This window comes from Filicampus tigris, chromosome 19 (assembly GCF_054856515.1).
Source record: "Filicampus tigris isolate MCC_2025a chromosome 19, RoL_Ftig_1.0, whole genome shotgun sequence".
NCBI classification, from domain to species: Eukaryota; Metazoa; Chordata; class Actinopteri; order Syngnathiformes; family Syngnathidae; genus Filicampus; species Filicampus tigris.
In genome coordinates this window covers 1204717-1219545 of record NC_141235.1, presented here as the reverse complement: position 1 = coordinate 1219545, position 14829 = coordinate 1204717, and the positions used below count along the sequence as shown (strand labels likewise).

Here is a 14829-nt window from a genome sequence, read left to right as displayed (position 1 = left end):
TAGCATGTGTGTGACACACGAAATGGGCGAAAGCATTCCTTCTTATAATAGTGATGAAAATAATAGGCAATAAGCATACCTTTTCTTCGTGTGACGGTTGCTAGCTCGCCTCCTCTTTTCGGCTTGCATTGAATGAATTCCTGGCCTGAAGCCAACCTTAAACATGCGCGGTCACATGACCCCTCGAAAGTTTATTTCGAATTCGAAGCCCCAGCACGATAGTTCCATATGAATATAATAATATCCTTTCAATATATGATCGCTTATATTGTATGCTATATTGTATTTGCACAAACTGCATGTAAACAAGTGCTGTTTACGTTGAAGTGTAGTACAAGTTCTCAAACACAAGAGTGCAGTGTTGTCTTATCAAAAATGGCGGGCCAGAAATTCATGGCAGAAAGTCAATGCTAAGTACTAAAAGGCTGGACAATACTTTTCAATTGTTTAAATACTTGTGGGTTTAAATGACAGCATAATGATAGGGACCACAGTGAGCGAATGTTTAATATGTCTGCAACACAGTTTTGAGGGTTGGGGTTTGAATCTCAGGGCTGAACCGAGACTGGGAAACCAACCTTCACCATTTGGATTGTGGAAGACATTTTGTCACAGGTGTGTACAAAATATTTGTTTGGGTTGTCTATAAGTAATTTCCCCAAAACATAATGGCTAGCCTGCTGGCTAACGTCAGTGCAACAGTACACTATCCATTTCAGTGGCATTAATCCGAGCAGGGTAGGGTCTTCTTTTCGACTGACACTACACACATTCAAACTACAGTTGTAGAGAAATCATCATACGAACCCTGTTTTCTCAATTTACTTTTCCAAATGGCATCAAAGCTTTTGTTGAATGAATGCTTGTACAAGTACATGTAGCACCATGGTAAAAGTTAAGGCGTGGTATTGAAGTTAAGATTTTGCTAAATTAATTTCAGGGATGTTTTATGAAAAATAAATATTCGAAGTAATATACAGCTATGGGGAATATATACAGAATATTTGGAAAAAGACAAAGTACACAAACAGTGGGTGAAAAATAGACACTTTCAAAATAAAATGAACGAGACAATTATTAGAGAAATAATACACAAACGGGGGAAAAAAATCCAAAAGTAGTAGGAAAAAACAATGTGAGAGAAAAAAAAAAAAGTCTCTGTTTCATTAAATTCGTCGTTTACATGAGGAAACTCTACCTTCTGCAACCTGTGTGTCATCTCTAAAAATGTTGTCCAAAATGATGATAATAATGTGACCCTTTCTGCTTTCACTTCCCAGGTTGTCCAAACAAGAAGAGGTCTAGCTACCACCCTCCTCTCGGATACCCATGACGTCTGATGCCATACTGGTTGCCGAGTTGTGGCGCTTGCCTCGAGCTCAGCCTCCTGTTGTGAACCGTCCTGTGGGGAAAGGCACTCCCTTACCAGGGAGTGTTCTGGTATGTTGAACACTGTTGCTCTGATTTGCTATATTGATTGAGGTTCTGGAACGTAACACCCATGATTAACGAGGGACTACTGTGTATCAAATCCCTTTACTCTATTGAAATTAATTGAAATGCCAATAATACTTTCCTTTCTTAATGTTTTTCATTAAAAAAAAAAAAACCACTGTATTGTATTACAAAATTAGAGCTGAAACTAACGATTATTTGAATTGATTAATCTGTTGATAATTTTGTTGATAAATCTGATTTGAAAAAAAATCAAATTTAGGACATTACTTCAAACCCATTGTGATTCTGTTCCTGGTTTGGTCCGTAACATGTCACAAAGTAGGCAAAAATGTTGATCATTGTTATATTATTGAGAGACTGACATTCTGAGTATTTGGGCAATTAAAAGAAAAAAATCTAAATCATTAATCGATTATTAAAATAATCAATTATCGTTGCACTTCCGATGAAAACATAAAATAGCATTGTGACTATGGCCCTCCTTGCCCACATGCAAGGTCATTACAGTACCTTCATTTTTCCCCACTTCACTTGAGTGGGGGCATATCCCCAAATGCCAAAGGAAAAGCAAAATGCAGGCCTAGAGTTTATATTTTGATGCTAGCTAAAACAAGGTCTCAGATGTCCGTTGGAACGTCGCATTTTTACCCGACCCTCGAGGCCTCTTTCCTCTCCACGTCCTCAATTGTAGCCGACGTGTGTGGCAATCTGACTTTCATGCCCATTAACTCCCACGCACGCTCGCTCGTCTTTATTCTAAAAGCAGCGGTGTCAAAAGTTTTTCAACGCCCGGGTCTGACGAGCGCCCGTCAGTCACTGGCTTCACCCCGAAAATGAAATGTCATGTAAGTATCGGTCCTTTCAACTCTCTCGCTCTCCCTCTCCCCTCGCTGCTTGAGTGACGGATGAGCGAGCGATACGACTCCATCAGAGAGTGGCGCCTGACAGTTTGATTTGACAGCCCTCTTCAAAGCAAATATACTCCTTGTTCCTGACACTGCATCAGCCTGACAAGACGGAAGATGCAGGGGAGCGGGGGGGTTATGGACCGACAAAAAAAAAAAAAGACATTCATGTACATTCATCTGTACAAAAACATATACTTGAGTGTCACGCGTTGTTCCTGGGAAGGGCAGTTTATATCTTAATCATTTTCAATTTGAGGCCGCAGTTTATCCATCCGTCCATTATCCATATTTGATGGAAATGAAATTGTTTAACTGCTGCAATGGCAAAACATTGATGACAGAATGTCCACAAATATTCAGTTACAACGAGTGCAGTTCTGGAAAAATTGAAGATCCTCTAAAGTGAATTCAGAAGTTTGTTTCTAAATACGTTCTGTAAGATAATTGCTGGAAACGAGCAAAGTTGTCGTTTGGCCAAAAGCCGGCCAATGCATAAGTGTAGATTTGGCACCATCTTGTGGCTCAGGAACTTTGTTGACATGAGGGGGAAGGAGCTTCATTTGCTCAGGCTGCTCCCTTGTTGAATAGAAAAAAGTGCTTTGCTGCCATCTTGTGGTACCGATATGCAGTTACATTTTGGAGCTTCGCGATTCGCCGCGGTAGCGACTGAGCCCTGCCGCAAATAGTAAATGTGTTCTGTAACACAACGACCAACATGCTCGCTTGATTTCATGTCATTTATTTTCAGAAAAATAACATCAAAAGACACCCTATGACCGTTATTAATGAGTATGACGTGTTTCCTGCCATTAGCCGCTAAACACGCTCGTACTTGAGTGTGTAAATATGACGTGCTTAGATCCCCGTTCAAGTAATATGCAATGCATAGAGCTAAATGATTCATGGCAACCTTTTACATAATTTATAATTAATCGCAACCCGTTGGCTTGGAATTTATGAGTAGTGAAAACGCCTAGCCGCCATGGCGATATACTAATTAATATCTTAAGTTGCCGTTGCTCACTGCGCCGGGTGTACAGGGCGGGAATAATGCGAGGCAGCAACGGTTGAGCTGTGCATTTAATGGTGGGGAATGTCTGGACGCGATGGCCGCAATATGCATTTGCCCGAAGAACTTAACAGGGGGGGAATCTTTTATCAGAGTTGTCACATGTTGTGGCTAATCACTCGCAGCGCCGTTAAGATTAGCGCTAATGCGTTTCCACCCTCTCAGCTGCGGGGCATCTTCAGTCGACACGTTTTGTCGTGGTCGTGACAAACGAGCGGAATAAGAAAGTCGGCCCACTGACAGGAAAATGAGCCGGGCTCGCAGTTCGGAGGTCCGAACTGAGGTCCCAAAACAGATAGATAAACGGTCTTTGGCAGATGACCTCTTCATAATATTTGGAAACAATAGCCCCAGGGTACTTCTGGGTGGCAAAAAGCGAGTGAGGGTCCCTCGGTTTACCACCGTATTTTGCATATTTCTATCCTACGCTCATGTAGTAGTAGCAGTCATCATTACAGTAAACATTTGTTTTAAAAAAAAAAACAAAACACTAAGTTGTAGGTCATAAATGTAAAGCAATGAAAGGCTGCAAAGTGCATCAGACTCCACGGAGTGCTTTGAAGGGATGGTGGGGCCGGCCGGGATGGCCATGTTTTCACTAACAAGTCGATTTGATATATTTTTGGATTGGGAAAATGAAAAGAGTTGTCATTTTCTATTTCAAATTGGAACAACTATTGACATTTATGGCAATAATGTTGGTAAGTGCACGTTGTTTGTCCCAAAAGCGTTTGCTAGGTGGCGTTTGCTTATATCTTGAAGTTGGGGCGACAACAGTTAACGCTTATTATGTTGTTGTGAAATGCGAGAGACTTGAAGTTTTGCTGTTGTGAAATTTGGCTATTTACGGTAGTTGACTTGCCCAACTTCAAATCTTATCAACGTTTGTTGCCTTGAATTTTTGAATTCAGTTTTTGGAGGGAGTGTAGAGCTTTTCCAACGACTGGTATTTTTACGAGGTTATCGGTTAGTCATTCCAGTGCTTTACAGTTTCGCAACACCTACTCGTTAAACAAACGTTATTGACCAATATATTTGCGGGTGGCAGTAAAAACGAACGCGGCGGCGAATGAGTGAATCAAGGCAATGATGTGGGCAAAATGTCGGCGGCGATAGTGTACATTCAGAGCAAACCTGGCGCTTGCCGTGACCTTAAGTTGACACGCGAGCGTTTTGAGAAGAAGCCCAACGAATTGCGTTTACGAGCCCAATGTGTTTCTTAGTTTGGACAGTTAATTCACCGGCGAGCGTTTGCTAACTCTCCCCCGCCAGCGCGACGCAAACAAAGGGGCTCCTCTTCACTAATGGTCCCTGAGGCTTGGCCACTATCTATTGATCTGCTGTCAGCCAATTTCTCTGTGACTTATGCCCCTTCTTAATTCCCATTACTGTGCACACTGAAGCCTTATCGCCGGGGAACAATGGGCTTCTTGTCACTGGGGGCAAGAGAAAATATGAGAGTGCCAGCGCAAACTCGTGACTCCTCGCCGCTCTGTGACCTCCACGCTACGTGCTAGGCTAATGCTAAGCGCTCGCGGATGCATCAGAAAATTGCATCTAGAGCCCCCCCCCGCCTCTTTTTTTTTTTTTTTTTGCTTTCTCCATAAAAAATGCACGCCATAAAAATGTCGCAGCGATGACTAGTCTCCGTCCTGGCCTCGGCTTCCTTTCAATTATGTTTCTCTTCTCTTTTTCTACAAAGAGTAATAAAGCCATAAATTGCGGCTGCGGCAGAAGGTACGGACATTGCGTCTCTGCACCGCAGTTGAAGGTGCCATAAACCTCCAGCAAAGTCAAAGATAAGGATTTACAGTTATTTAACATTGTCCCGGTGCCCTAAATCAAGAGAATGAAACGTTGGCTGTCGGTTCTTTGTCCTTTAGCCAAGACGCTTTGTTTGCTTGAAAAGGGAAAATGGGGAATCATCATCTACATATTTTGTATTTAGAAAAAAAAAAAATAAACACTGCAATGTGTTCTCCTTCATTAAAACTCCTCTGCTGTATTGTGGGTTCAAAAAATCGTGAACACATATCTATGCTATGCGAGTTTCAAAATCAGTCTTGATTAGATTTTGCAGGAGGCATAAAGATGGAATTTGTTTTAGAGGGATATTTTTTTAGTGCCGTATCTGATACACTTAGCCAATTTTTAAAATTTATTTTTTAAATTCTTTTTATTTGCTTTCATAGTGTCAATGCAGAATGCTGATTTCTATGCTTTGTATTAAAAGTTACATGATTCCTATTTAAGAATTGAATTCTTATTTTTATTCTTTTTTAATTTTGAATGACTAAACTTGCAATTGTGGAACTTAAAATTTGGGGGAAATACATTTTTGATTTTTGGGGTGGAGGATATACAGTGGACCCGCCCATAGTCAGGGCTCAGGTGGTTGGTCGATACCAAATCAACCGTGATGTCATTTTCAGTGGAGAGCAAAGGTGCAAAATGCAAATGTTCAGAAAATGACGTAGGCTGTTAACGCTGTAGGGCTAACGATATGCTCAATTTCATCTTTAAACCCTTTTTTTATTTATTTTTTTTGCGTGCATAAATATGGTACAGTTCCCCCCCCCATAACTTATTTTCAGCCATAAAGCCGCATGGACTAGTTAGTGGAGAATGCACACCCAAAAAGAAATGCTTGTTCTTTTTTGGCTTTCTCAGACCAAACTCATGACTTGATCGGCGGGAAGACATCCATCTCTCTTATCCGGACGGGTATTAATATCATAAACGCGTCGAGAGTCTGCTTGTTAAAGTGTTCATTGTTTGGGCAACCCCGGCGAGTGCGTGTCGCTCGTAGCGTCCAAATGTCCCAGTTTGAACAAAGACGCGTTGAGCCCGCTGGAACTGAACTCGCTCGTTTCAGCGTGAAAACGCTCGTGTCAGCGCCTCGGAGACGGCCGAGACGGCCGCCGCTCGCGCTCAGCGTCTCGTGGGTTCACGACCCCGCAGCTATGATAAATGTCAAGCGCGACAATATCCCGCTAACTAGGCGTGCCAGCGCCAGCCCATCATCTCGTTATTGACTGGGAAGGCGTAAAGGGGGCCTGTAATGTGACTCTAAATGCTACATTACAGCCTATTTATCCGGCTAAGCATGTGGGCCGCTTATTCCGGCTCATGCAGTCATTCACTTGGCTCCGAGCCCGCCTGTCAGATTGTACGCGGCAATCGCCCAACAAGGCCGTTCTCTGAATGCGGGACAGTTTGCCCATCAATCACCGGCGTAGGGCTGACATTTTGGTTTGAAGGGGAATTCCTAGGCTCATTTTGGTCCCCTGCAACTTCCTGTTAAAGGGGAAGTCAAACATGTTCTTGTGGCCCCTCTAGTCCAAACACGGCATTCTGATTTAATATTGCCTTTGTGGAATATAAATTAAGCAGATTTTTGATCCATATCAGCGGGCGGCCTGCCACTTGCTGTTGACCAAAAATGACATCCCAGGGCAAAATAACACAGACAGGCTAACAAATAGCATCGTCACTCGTGGTGTCACAAACCTTGAAGTAACTGCTGTTTGAACGCAAATGGTTGCGCAACACACGGGGATGGATAATGCAACATTCACAAGGCATATATTCTTTATACCCTGCGAAGAACGACTAATTCCTGCATCTTACAGAGCTTCAATATTTGTACGGTGCAGTATCTGTCTGTATGATACTGCCCCCTGATGGCTAGAAGGAGCAGCACAATGGCCATTGAACTGGAGCAATGCATGTGGGAAAAGCACTTTTAATTCTTTACGTTCTATTTTATGACACCATTGTTTTGTTTTTTTTTAATTGCAATATTATAGAGTGCTATTTTTGTTTTGTTTTTTGGAGGCCTGAGCAGATTAATGGCATTTCTGTTCATTTCAATGGGGGAAGATCATTTTGAATGAAAGATGATTTTAAGAGGTTACCGACAAAGTTTTGGAAAGGCTTCTGTTGAGAAAACTTGTTCTAACGTCACCTCATGCGACAGGCGTTTGCCTCGGCTCTAAAAACGTGCGCGTGTCATTACACAGCCAACACATTGGTGTTGCTTGTCGGATCCCACACTGAAGCTTTTGTTTTCCTCCTGTCGTCGACTTGCAATATATCGCTCTGCGAGATCTCACTCTCAGCTGTTCACTTGCTTGAGTGCGATGCAGTTTGTGTTGAGAGACGTTCATTATGTCACGCTGGCGCATTTGGCCCGACGTGGTGACAGCAATTAATGCATTCAATCCCGCCGTCCGTTAAAATAGTCCAGCACTGTCGCCTTTATCTTGACCTTCCCTCACCCCCAGAACTCTGGCTTGTTTTTTTCTTTTTTTTTTTTTTTTTTTTTTTTACTGCTTTCACACATCCCTGCTCCTTCCTTGACCTCGTTACATCACCCGCTTTAAAAATGTCCCGTTTTCAAAAGGTTAGGTCTCGCTCACATGTGGTCTCAATGGAGAATTTGCAATGGACGTACATAGGGTGCTACCTTGAATTACGGGTCTAATTAAATAAAGGCTATAGCGCTAACCGTGACCTTGGTGGCTAGTATTAGCATTCTAACAGCAAAACTTGAAACTTACAAAAAAATTCAGAACGCTTCTTTGCCTGGCCCAAGTCATGTGCGTGCAAGGTATTTATGAGACTTCACAACTGCCGAGCACTGGAGGGGCCAAGCGGAGGCCGTATATCAATTTGCTGCAAAAAGCTAAAGGCTCACTCCTCTATGTATAGCCAGATGGGTTTTATTTTGGGTGAGGGGGTCATTTCAACTTTAGGACAGACCCCCCAGTCTGTCAAGGCTTGTGCTGAGGGGGGGGAGGAGGGGCAAGGGAGGGGCGGCTAGGCAGGTGCTAAGACACTATTGACTGCGACTAAACACATGCCAAACTCCTTTCAATTGCCGTCTATTTTCACCGCAGTCTCCCCGTTAACACCCGCCACGTATAGAAGAAGCAAGAGCGGGCGGGCGGGCGGGCGGTCGGGCCTCCTCCAAATAAGTCGGCTTTTGCGTTGCGTACGCATTGTCACAGGTGCAGACTAAGGCTTGCCAGTTTTACACCTGCACGCTTTCACTACGCAGATCAACACAAAAGAATGCGGCATCTTTTGGCTAAGTGTAATATTTGTGTTTTGGAATTCGCAAATTCACCTTTTCACCGATATTCCCGTTTTGTCTTTCTTTGTACTTGGGCCCAAACCACATCCACGATAAGCACCATTTTGCGGCCAAGCAGCCGCGTTGAACTCAGGGGAGGGGCTTCATTGAGTTAGGCCATAGCCTTGTCTAATCGGAAAAAAAAAAAATGATTTGCTGCCATCTTGTGGCATCTATATGTAACTACAAATGGTTCTGGGTTTGTTGAGGATCTTTGCTATTCGAGGAGGATGGAAAGAAGGTGCTACTGCAAGTACCTCGCCATAGACCATCGGAATCATTTTGGGGTCTTTTGCTGTAAGTGCAGAAGAAATGGATTTGTGTGACACAATCCGATCGATTGTTTTAATAGCCTACACTGTAGTCATTTAAGTTGAAACCATTTTCAATTCTTGACATTTATGGCAACAGTGTTAGTTAGCCCGACAAAGCAAGTAAGTTTTTTGCTCAAAACAATTTGCTTAGTTGTTCTTACTTCTATGTTCACGTAGGGGGTGGACAATATGAAGGACAACAGTTATGTAAACGCAACAGTTCTGTAAAAATACAAATGCTTTCTTTGTTAGGGAATGCGAGAGAGACAATTTTCACAGCAACAGAACTTCAAATATTTAGTTGCCCAATGTAACATTTCATTAAGTTTTTTGCCTTGGAATTTTGAGTTCACCCAACTTTTTTTTTTTTTTTTTTTTACAGCACAGCCCTAACAAGAACAAAACTCTTCTTGTAGTCGGTTTACATATTCCAGCGTCGTGCTTTTTTTTTTTTTTAATTTGTACTAAATGGATGTGAGAGCAGTCCACCGCGATCCCATTTCACTGGCTCTGCGGGAACAAAAAGATGACAGAGGAATCCAAAACGCACACATAAACATCGCCTGGTGTGAATTTTTGCTCAAACGTAAAACTCCCAATCAAATCCTGGATCGCGAAGGTCTCCGGAGCGTCGTCCAAAACTCCGCCGCCATCCATCAACAATATTGCCGTACAGGACGCGGCGAAACTGCTTCTTTAAGCATTTCTGCGGGAGGCATAAAAAGTGTATTTACGGTCACCGCGGGCAGGTATAAAAGAAGATTGGCAAACATGAAAATCAAGTCCTCTCGCGGGTGCCGTGGAGCCGCGTGCCGCCACGCTAAATCATGGGCGGACGGGGGGGGGGAAACAACAGTCTGGTGAAAAAGCGCCGCCTTGGGCCCGGGCTTTTTGCATTCTCTCTCTCTCTCTCGTCGCTTGTTATTGCAGTCAATGTCTTTGCTCCTGCCTGTTCTCAGCCCTCTAATGAACTTCATCCGTCTTGTCCCGCACGCCAACGACACGTCGCAGTTTAATGTAACCTATAGTTTACCGTTTATTACCCGGCGCCGAGATTTAAGGATGCTGAGGATCGTGTTTCTGCGCATAAGTGATGCAGGATTGATTTCCTTTACAAATATATGAATCACCGGGGTCATTACGGCTCTGGGCTCTTTCATTAATTTGAGCTATGTCTCCTGCCGCTAGACCTTGCACCGGGAATATACTGTACCTCGCCGGACTGCTTTTTGCGAATGGCAATGGCATGTAAACTATAGCTTCATTTATCCCACCCTTGCAGCGCATTGATCCCCTGCCTGGCAAATAGATGGCTGCTTACTACGGATGTCCTTTTTGATGAATTGAAGTGTGGGCTCAAAGTGTGAAAGGATGTGCAAACGTAATAAATACAAATGTGGCGCTCTTTCAAAATAGCAAGACGGCTTAATCTCCCGGTAACGGCGAGGCCCCCGTAATGGATGACGGCGCGAGAAAATTCCTCACACGCACAGGCAATATTGACTTTTCAAATAAAAAGGCATTAATGTAGATAACGGCCATTTTGAATCCTCATTAGTCACCGCTAATCTGGAAGCGCGGCCGAGCCGCTGCGCCGGGAGGGGGGGGCGAGTCGGCGTTTGCGGCCGCTCGTTAAAGGAGAAATAAAAGACAAAATAAATCCAATCGGAGAAGGCGAGCCATTCGTCACGTTGGCCAGCGCTGGCTGCCCGCTTAACACTTTTATTGAGTCATTCAGCCTGGCCTCGCTGATAATCCATTCATCCTGAATAACGCCTGCGTTCAGGTGATACTGCCCTCTGCTTAGTTTTCATTTCTTTTATCTTACCATTTGGGTATGTACACCCGCTGAAACCACACAGAGGAGTGGCTTGTGGATGGAGCGAAGGCTAAGCCGTTCTTCAGGTGCTTACTGGCCTCTGAATATGCACTACATGTGCCTGTTCAAGCTCTTGACAAGGGCGCTGACAAGAGCCCTGAGATCGATACAAAGCGGATCCGCGAGGCCCGTATTCAGCAGCACCGGAACCCCTCCGGAGCCCGCTCACCACCTTCTTGACTGCCCGACCAGTCTCCGGGACAGATGGCACTGAACTGTGGAACGCATTTAGAAGTAGAGGAATTTGTTTCTTCACTTGTGTTTACGTTGCCAGAGATGGCGTTTCCTAATTAGAATTGTTCGGTGTTGTCTTGGTGGAGGTCTGAGATCGACTGAGAGACATCATTGACCTGGATAGTACAACGATTTAGACCAGGATGCATTCGCTTATTCACTTTTTTGTTTTTTTTTTTATTCGGCCTGTTATTCTGAGAGACTGATTTGCCGTTTTTGTGCACAGAACAAAGCCATTTTCCGCCATCCTCTGCCATCTATAGGTAATTACAATGTGGGTGTCAATTACCATGTTTTTCCGTTACAAGTCACCCTTTTTTTTTTTTCCCATAGTTTGGCCGGTCGTGCGACTTATACTCAGGTGCAACTTGCACATATGAAAATTAGAGCTAGAACCTTAAAAGGGGTAAATATACAGTTGAAAAAACAAAAAAAAGTCGCAGCTGGGGCTTTTCAAGCCCAACAAGAGCGGTCTGTCTCGGTTCGAGTGAATTTGTAGCAGCGCGTACGGCAATCAGCATTTGCAGCGTTCTCAGCAGCCTCGCTGGGGACTTTCTCACAAGGGCTGGAGGCCTATCAAGTATCCCCCGCCTGCGCAAGTCCTAGCAACTGACGACATGGCCTTCTGCCGGGAGTTGCCGCTGTCACAATAAATCAGCGGCGGACGGGATACGCTTTAATCGGGCCGGTGCCACGTTTCACTTGCCAGAAAGACGGCGGCGCGGACCACAATGGCTGCCGTGCCGCGCCGCTTGATGGTCGACTGAGCCCGATAAAGCTTCAACTATTCAGTCTGTGACAGAATGTTCCAATTTTTTGAAAATGCACCCTCCATTAGTCGCTCTACTTGGGGTGCATTTAGCCCAGCTTTAGGCTAACCCTAACTCACTCACAAAAAATAAATAGACTTAAAAAAGAGTCTTGGAAAAAAACCTGAAAAATATGTGGGGAGGTCTAAAAATTGTTGAATTCTTTACATGATATTTCATTGTCATTATTGTGTGTTTGTGTGTACAATATGATAGTCCTTTTTTTTTTTTTATTAATAAAAAAAAAAAAATCCCATTTTTTGGGGGGTTGGGAAGGCTGCAATATATGCATTCACTTTAATTGTGAAAATGATTTGAGCTACAAGTGCAACCCCACATGCACCTCCTTTAAAAGTCAAAATGAAAAAAATCAGTGTGGAAAACAATAAGTTCACTCTAGTCATTATTTATGTAGAATGTGCAATTATTCCAAACGGCGTTCCACTTAAAATTTCTCAGTCACATTTTGCCAGTCCTTGTTTTTGAAAAGAACATCAAGATGTTCTCTTTTATATCTTGCACACGCAAGACAAATGACTCAAGTCTTGTGAGGCCACTGCAATAAATCGAACATCCTTGAAAAAAAAGTATCTTAATGTCCTGATTCTCAGAAATGATTAAAAAAAACAACAACAACGAAAAACAGACTCATTTAACTTCTTCAAAGTCTAATTTTTGCTCGGAATTCGCCGTCATTTTTTGAATATATATTTTTTTAACGACGCAAGTTGGCTGCGTTTGTGCCACAAAAAGCTCTCCATGATGGATGATAACTCGAGGCGTCACGCTTTGCTGTAGCACGGGCCTACTGAGCGGCTGCGAGATGGGTGGGTGGGGGTCTTTCTTGAATGGAAGATGTCTTGTGCCTTCAAAAAAAAAAGAAAAAAAAATCATGACTTCTTTGAACTTTTTGACTGATTGCAAGGCAAATACAAATAGAAGATTCTAGCGCGCTCGCACCAAAGCACATTCTTCACTCGGGTTTTCCCCAGCTAGCAAAGAGTTCCTCAGTGTTGATTTAGAGGCGAGGCGATAGTTTATTCCACCTGTATGGTAAATGTGATTTATCAAGCCGGTGGACGGCTCGTGTCGTTGCCTTCTGATCTGGACCCAAAAATATTGCGTTTTTTTTTTTTTTTTTTTTTTTTCTTTCTTTGCAGCCTGCCTGCCGACCGGCCAACATCTGCTAAGCATTTTAGTTTGCAGTATATTACCTGTGAGAAAAGGGAGGCAGGTGTTCTCAACTGGAACCAGAGAACGTGAAAACCAGATTGGACCTCAAATAGGACACAAAAATACAAAATACAAACCGACGTCCAGCATGCAAGCATGTCCAATCTTCCAAATAATGAGAAATGTGACGCCGGCACCCCTGAGGCAGTTTGCTCAAGTGACTTTTGAACAGAGTGAGCAAGTCACCATTCTACCGGCAGTGTGCACATTTTTCATTCAAGGCTGTAACAGAGTGGCACCAACTACCATCTTTAGCCACCTGTCACGTTATGGGTCAAACTGACCCGCTGTCAAAGAAAAGAATGACCTCTTTTTTGTTGTCTTTCGTTATTCTGCACCCAAAAAATATGTATTCTCACTTTTTTTCTCCTCCGTCGACATTTCTCAACTGACTCAAACATTCAAGTCATTCAGGAACTATCTTTCACATTCTCAAAGTTTTCACTTTTGCCACAAATCCACATTCTCCATAAAAAAAATCCTCCTGAAAAGAATGCAATTTTTAAAAAAATGAATCCTAATCCACAAACAGGTTTCTGACCAAAGAGTAGACACAATGAGCTTTTTTGTGAAAAGAATCATCAAGTAGAACAGTGACTAGCGCTAATACTTTTTGCTTTTGTGGCACCTGAAACTCTAAAACAACAAAAGCAAGATTGAGAAAGGGCTTTTGATGGCAAAAGATTTTTTTACATGGTGTCGGTCATTCACGTCATCAACTTTGATCTTTTCTCACACTCGCGTTCTACTGCCCGAAACTGTTTCCACCGTCCGTCCTTTCATTGTCCACTCGCGGCTCTCCATAATGGCTCTCTTTGATGTTTACTTGAGCACCCTAATCGCGGCGCTCTTTACACATTGGAGCAAACATTTACCTGCATTTAATAAGCCGTACCTCTGAGAGTGGCGCGTAATTAAATCCGTTTGGCGGCCGGCCATCGTCATTAGTCATACGGAATAGATTGCTGATAACGCGTCTCTTATAAACATCCCAGAGAGACGTAACTGTGGCTTTACTTGACTGCGTTTACCGAGCAGAAAAGTGTCACGTTGATAGCCAATTTCTGGGAGATAATCTGAGTTGTTTCCCAGGTCAAAATCGTCAAATAAAATGCTCAAGCAAAATCGACCAAAACAAGTTTGTGCGCCTTCTCGGGTGCTGTGTTAGCAGAGGACTTAGCACCGAGTCCAAAATGCTTAATAGGAAAGTAGTAATTGACATTTTGGCAGGTGACGCAGCAGTGACAAACGCGCCTGCATTCTCACCTCTTTTTTTCTTTTTTTAAATGAAATCATGTGTAGGCCATTTATTTTTGAGGGATGTTTTAATGATGAGCACGAAGTCAAAGATCATCAGAGCAAAGGCTTAAACTGAACCGTAAAACAAAAATCTCAAAAGTACAACTTTAAAGGGCCTGCATAAAAATGTGCGAAAGATGTGGGGCCACACTGTACTACTAAATGGCATCCGTGTTATGCAAAATTCAGAATCTGCCAACAATCGTTTCCACAGTTCCGTCGGTAACTTTCAAGCCAACAAGTTGAAAACCTGACCTTGCCGAGCGGCAGAGGAAACGATGATAAAAGTCCAAAGCATCTGGATGGTTTGACGTTACAGAATAATTACCCGCGCCAAGACGGACGACGCCTTTGCACCTGCGTGGGCGGGAGAGAGCGTTTTCACCCCGGCCCGCCGCATGCAAATGAATCATGCGCGGCTGCGTGATCGCCTCCGGCTTGAAGGATATCAAACACCCGGGGTGCCTCAAATTGACCTCTTGTCTTTGC

General features: G+C 43.4%; 1 long non-coding RNA gene across 4 annotated transcripts in view; it reads left to right on the top strand.

The window, feature by feature from the left end:
* LOC147128756 (uncharacterized) overlaps positions 1 to 14829 on the top strand; it is a 110015-nt gene that overhangs the window by 5599 nt on the left and 89587 nt on the right. For all 4 annotated transcript variants that reach the window (XR_015082408.1, XR_015082407.1, XR_015082410.1 and 1 more), the window contains exon 3: positions 1281 to 1440. This is a non-coding gene — a long non-coding RNA (uncharacterized LOC147128756). The remainder of the gene's footprint in view (positions 1 to 1280; positions 1441 to 14829) is intronic.